Source organism: Salminus brasiliensis, chromosome 14 (genome assembly GCF_030463535.1).
Source record: "Salminus brasiliensis chromosome 14, fSalBra1.hap2, whole genome shotgun sequence".
Classification (NCBI taxonomy): domain Eukaryota; kingdom Metazoa; phylum Chordata; class Actinopteri; order Characiformes; family Bryconidae; genus Salminus; species Salminus brasiliensis.
This window is the reverse complement of record NC_132891.1, coordinates 26,088,685-26,095,113: the sequence shown is the minus strand read 5'-3', so window position 1 is coordinate 26,095,113 and position 6,429 is coordinate 26,088,685. Positions and strand designations below refer to the sequence as shown.

Here is a 6,429-nt window from a genome sequence, read left to right as displayed (position 1 = left end):
GCCAGTTGAATGGCCCCCAAGGTCTCCCGATCTGACCCCCTTAGACTTTTATCTTTGGAGTCATCTGAAGGCAATTGTCTATGCTGTGAAGATACGAGATGTGCAGCACCTGAAACTACGGATACTGGAAGCATGTGCTAGCATTTCTTCTGCGGTGTTGCTATCAGTGTGTGAAGAGTGGGAGAAGAGGGTTGCATTGACAATCCAACACAATGGGCAGCACTTTGAACACATTTTATGTGTTTTAAGTGGTCAGAAACTTGTAAATAACTCATGAAAGAATAAAGTTACGTTAAAAGCACACCATTGTTTTTCTTGTGAAATTCTCAATAAGTTTGATGTGTCACATGACCCTCTTCCCATTGGAAAAAACTGAAGTTGGATCCAAAATGGCCGACTTCAAAATGGCCGCCATAGTCACCACCCATCTTGAAAAGTTCTCCCCCTCCCATATACTAATGTGCCACGAACTGGAAGATAATATTACCAACCATTCCCATATATATATATCAGAAACAGCTCATGGGCTTGTCTCGTAGCTTATGTATGCTTAATTGTGTTTAGCAGACTAAAGATTCTCATGGGGGGCACTATTAGTCCTCAAATAGCTTCTAATGCTTTGCTTTAGAGACCTTGTGCTTGTTTTTGTATAACAAGGCTGGAATTACTGTTATCTGTTGTCATTAAAACAGCTCTCCAGAAGTCACTTCTCTGATCAATGGCTTGGGCCCATGGAGACTGACATCTGTTGATGATAACCTCGGATCACAGGGCATTTATTGTTTCTGTATCAACAGGATCATGGTAGGATGAAAAATACTTAATGGAAGTGTTTGTTACTCCTATCTCTCATCAATTAAGGTGTATGTGTGCTTTAAATGCCTAAGTTTTCAAACATGTGGGCCACTTTTGCTCATGTTTGCCAATGTTTGCAGTTCCATATAAAACCCCAGTGAGCAAGTCGAAGGGGACAGTGGCAAGCAAAAACCCCTTCCAAACTGGAGGAAAAAGCTTTAGGAGGACCCATACCCTTTTTTTTGGTCATACGCTGCAAGAGATGGAAAAGATTAGATACCATTCTTAGCAGTAACATTTTAGCAGTAAAGAAAAAAAGTCCTGCGTATGTTCACTAAATATTTAATCACATTATGCTGAATAGGATTATATCTGGCTAATATCAGCAGTGTAAACAAATCTGACTCTCTAAGACCAATTTCACAACCTAAACCCCTCCCAGTAAAGCTAGAACCCCAGTATTTGACTACCAAGTGTAAATGCATGTGGCTAAAATCTTATCAGGATATAATCCAGATACGGGTCACATGAAGTGACCAGGGGTAAACAGGGTCATAAAGGAACTATGAATGCACTACAGACTTCCCACACACTGAAAATGTGCACACAATCAATTTGAGGCCATTAGTGCATAATGATGTAACAACACAACTGGCTATGAAACAACAGAGCAGGCCACTGCCTACTCACTAATAAGGCCCATGTAAGGAGAGGACTACCAACAATTTGCTGTAACACTCTGTTGGTGAAATATTGTACACTGATCAGCTATGACATTGATGTTTTGGTAGCGTGTAAAAAGGGCCAAAAGGTTTTGTGGAGTGTTCCTGGTGTTCAGTGGTTCATACAATTGGACAGTTGGTAAACCGTAATCAGTGAACAAGGCTATCACAGAAACCCCAACATACACTGCCAAACATGACCTACAGTGTACATATGAGCATTTGAACTAGAACATCCCTTCATGGCAATAGTATTCCAAATGGTAATAGCCTCTATCAGCATGATAATACACTCATACTACACAGATTTGTGCAGATACAAATGCTAGTAAACAAAAACTCAGTGTGACAAAGGCTGTATTACCATTCAGTCACTTAATGAACATAACTGTATGAGTGGGTTTAAAATGTGTGATTGTGTTGAGAAAGGTTTACCAGAGTCTACTAGGTATTAGAGCGGGTTCTTCTCAGCACGTCATAGAAAGTGCAGTGAAAGTGTCATGGATGGAAGGGAAGAGGCGGCTTTTGGAAACAGAAGCAGAGAACTCTTCTGAGAAAAGTTTTTCCAGTTGCTGGTGTGAGACTGTCGGGATGTGCGGATTTAATCAGGTGCTGCTCTGTGAAACACATTTCACACCCACCATGACATCCAGGATTGTAGACAGTCACGTGCACTTCTGCAAATTCCTAAAATATCTGTCAGTGAGAGAATAACAAAAAAATGACAAAAAGTCCACAAGTTTTTCTGTATCTGTATTTTCTTTCCTGTCTCAATCTTCCATTCTCCACTTCGGTCATAGTGTTCATATAGTCTAATGAGATGTGAACTGTTGACGATATAAATGTCAGATTAGTCACGCTTTGTTAATCATCATATCAATAATAAAGTATTTCTATTTTTAATTTATTGGCCTTTATGTTTTTATGTGCTTGCTAGCTAAATGGGTCCTGGGGACTTCTTCCCTCCGCCTGCTTGGGAAGTAAGTGTGTGTGTGTGTGTGTGTTTGCGTGTTTTTTATGTGGGTTGTTTTTTGTCATGAGGCAGACAAATCCAGAACTGGCCTCATTTGATTTAAATTAAAACTGAATGGTATATTTATAAAATGTGATTATTTCACTATATTTTATTATAGTTGTGATGCATTTTGTTGCTGTCATGCAAAAATCTTTATTTGTCCTGTATTCATATAAATTTTTCACTCTTTGACATAATTTTAATGTTACCACACCCCCCTCTGATCAGTGAAGCAAGAATTGAGAGATATGACAAGGGTAAAAGGAGGGGATGGGGTGGTGGGTTGTGAAAATATAGTCGTGAACACATGGACAAGGTGCAAAATTCTGTTATTTCGTAACTCCACTTAGCGAGTTCAGCATCTGATGATGTGGGAGGAGCTTGTAAGAGAGAGTTGAGAACTTTTGAGAACTTTGGGCTGGAGTTTAGGTGGTTTCTGCTTTGTGGTAAAAGGTCAGGTCCCAAAAACATCAAGAGTCTTAAGGACTTAGATTGTGTTTGATCTGATTTGACTGAGTAGTGCGAGCTGTACCTACTAGGCAGAGAAATGAGAGTTTGAGCCAGTGTGGCCCAGGAGTAAAAGACCTAGTGACCCATTTGACCCTTTTGCATTGAAAAGCAATGAATAAACTGGGAGGGTTTGCAGCTGAAAGTAAGGTCGGTGGTTGGATAAACAATTCCAAAGATGGGCAAGCTAATGAGCAAGCAGAGGGCAACAATAACAAGAAAAAGCACATTGAGGGGAACCAAAGCAGAGTAGAGTAACCCATCTTCCATTGGTTGACACCAGATTGTGGCACATTACTTGAGGTTTGGAAATATGTTAGTTATGGAAGTGATTTGAGTCAAAAGCCAAGAGATAAATGGATATAATGTGAAGATTGGTTGTTAGAATCCTGCTGAACAAAATAGCTCATGCTGGCCAAGCTGGTTAAGATAGTTGTAGGTATGTTTATGTTTGATGTTTTAGCTGATCTACTAGTGAGAACAACCTGAGCAAGCTAGTCCAGCATGATTAAGCTTGTCAACCAACATGACCAGCTGGTAAAGTAAGTCATGCTGATAGACCAGCTAAACCATCAAACCCAAATGAAAACATTCGCCATGCTGGTCAACGGCTAAACTGGTCAACCAGCTTGCTTACCAGCATAGAGTATGTTTTTGCCTGGATGACCAGCTTTTCAGCCACCTTAAAACACCTGAAACCAGCTACTGGCAAAAGCTGGTCTTAAGCTGGATTTTTCAGCAGGGAAGGTAGTAGTCGCTTGTGGGGGTTGGTGATTGGTTTGACAGGAGAGAAATCCAAAGGGAGCTGATCATGCAGCAAGAGATGGTTGGGATGGAGGCTTAGTTGTTATGGTGAAAGTTAATAAGGAGAAACTGTCGCTGTGATTTGAGACCCAGAAGAAGACGAAAAGAGGTCTGAGGGCTGAGGAGTTCAGGAGAGCTCACATGGGGTAAACAAGCGAGGGTAGGATGGCAGTATGGGGAACAGGTGAGTATGTCTGCACACCTCTCTGTTATCACAGCCGTTGCAATATGTAGTCGTAATATGTTGTGTTATACTTGATTATACACAATTTGTTTGGGAGCCACATGATCGGCCCCTTGAAATCTATTAAATCCCCCACAAAAAATAGTTTACAAAGTTTACAGTACCCCCCACCCTCACTGTAACCAATCTATCCTAGGACCACTGCTGACTCAATACAACAGTGATACAATCATACTGTAGTGGCATGTTAGTGCATGTTGTGCTGGTAAAACAGCTGCGTCAGTAAGAGCACACCGTCTATTAAAACAGGATGAACATGAGCCTCTACCTGCTTATTTCTGTTCTCCCTCCCTGTTCTCTTTTTTTTATATACTTTGTGTCCTGCATCCCCTCAGCATGGTCAAGTTGGAAATATTGATACCACTCAAACCAAGATAAGAAAGAGGACTAATCGAAATGAGGGGGAAAGCAAGAAATACATGACATGAGGTTTGTGCAAAAAATGGGGTTGTTGTTAGCAGCCTTGGCATGTATATGTGGTCTGACGTGTGAGTTTTGACATACAGTACCTTTTCCTGGAAGGCCTCTTAGTTCAGTTCTGCACTGGCATAATCGAGCACAAACAGCAAAATACATGTAGTGTTGAAAGGGACTTTTGTAGCTTAGAGGGGAATATACACACACGCGCACACACACACACACGAGACTAGATTCTCTCCAAAACCCAAGTCTTTTTCTCCACATGTAGTTTTATACATGGCACCCAGCTAAGGACAAAATACTTTGGACAAGAGCAAGAATAGAAGTAAAAAAACCTAAAGAAAAAAATGGACACAATTAATATCCAATATGCTTTATGTTTTAAAAGTGACAATCAAATCTCAGGGCAGATAACCCAAAGATTAAATATATTGAATTAAATAATTACAGCAGGCTTCTTGTTGTAACTTATTGTTTTCTAACTACTTCTAACTTAAGTAGACTTAATGTAAATAAATCAAATAATATTTAATAAATTATTTTACATTTATAATATATAGATATATATATATAGTGCCTTGCAAAAGTATTCTTTTGAATTATTAGCCTATTCTAACTAGCTAAGGCTTTTCTTGGGTAAATAGCAAAGCACTTTGTAAGTCGCTCTGGATAAGAGCGTCTGCTAAATGCCGTAAATGTAAATGTAAATGTATTCGGCTCCTTTGAACTTTTCAACCTTTTGCCACATTTCAGGCTTCAAACATAAAGATATGAAATTGAGAATTTTTTTGTGAAAAATCAACAACAAGTGGGACACAATCGTGAAGTGGTGGGAGAGCGTTGGATGGAGAGCGTTTGTGAACAGCAGTTCTCTTTCCACAGATTCTCGATTGGATTCAGGTCTGGACTTTGACTTGGCCATTCTAACACCTGGATACGTTTATTTGTGAACCATTCCATTGTAGATTTTGCTTTATGTTTTGGATCATTGTCTTGTTGGAAGATAAATCTCCATCCCAGTCTCGGGTCTTTTGCAGATTCCTTCCCTGTCCCTGCTGAAGAAAAGCAGGCCCAAACCATGATGCTGCCACCACCATGTTTGACAGTGGGGATGGTGTGTTCAGGATGATGAGCTGTGTTGCTTTTACGCCAAACATAACATTTTGCATTGTGGCCAAAAAGATTTTGGTTTCATCTGACCACCTTCTTCCACATGTTTGGTGTATCCCAGGTGGCTTGTGGCAAACTTTAAACAAGACTTTTTATGGATATCTTTGAGAAATGGCTTTCTTCTTGCCACTCTTCCATAAAGGCCAGATTTGTGCAGTGTACGACTGATTGTTGTCCTATGGACAGAGTCTCCCACCTCAGCTGTAGATCTCTGCAGTTCATCCAGAGTGATCATGGGCCTCTTGGCTGCATCTCTGATCAGTCTTCTCCTTGTTTAAGCTGAAAGTTTAGAGGGATGGCTGGGTCTTGGTAGATTTGCAGTGGTCTGATACTCCTTCCATTTCAATATGATCGCTTGCACAGTGCTCCTTGAGATATTTAAAGCTTGGGAAATCTTTTTGTATCCAAATCCGGCTTTAAACTTCTCCACAACAGTATCTCGGACCTGCCTGGTGTGTTCCTTGGTCTTCATGATGCTCTCTGCGCTTTAAACAGAACTCTAAGACTATCACAGAGCAGATGCATTTATTCGGAGACTCGATTACACACAGGTGGATTCTATTTATCATCAGTCATTTAGGTCAACATTAGATCATTCAGAGATCCTCACTGAACTTCTGGAGTGAGTTTGCTGCACTGAAAGTAAAGGGGCCGAATAATATTGCACGCCCCACTTTTCAGTTTTTATTTCTAAAAAAAGCTTAAAATATCCAATAAATTTTGTTCCACTTCACGATTGTTTATGTTTAAAA

At 40.2% G+C, this 6,429-nt stretch overlaps 1 protein-coding gene across 4 annotated transcripts in view; it reads left to right on the top strand.

Moving 5' to 3' along the window:
• Positions 1–473: 473 nt before the first annotated feature.
• Positions 474–6,429, top strand: part of LOC140577164 (NUAK family SNF1-like kinase 1) — a 21,186-nt gene continuing 15,230 nt past the window's right edge. For 3 of the 4 annotated variants that reach the window (XM_072697005.1, XM_072697002.1, XM_072697004.1), the window contains exons 1-2: positions 474–4,027; positions 4,423–4,516. The gene's annotated coding sequence lies outside the window, so the exon portion shown is untranslated. The remainder of the gene's footprint in view (positions 4,028–4,422; positions 4,517–6,429) is intronic. The other variant, XM_072697003.1, reaches the window with a different exon arrangement.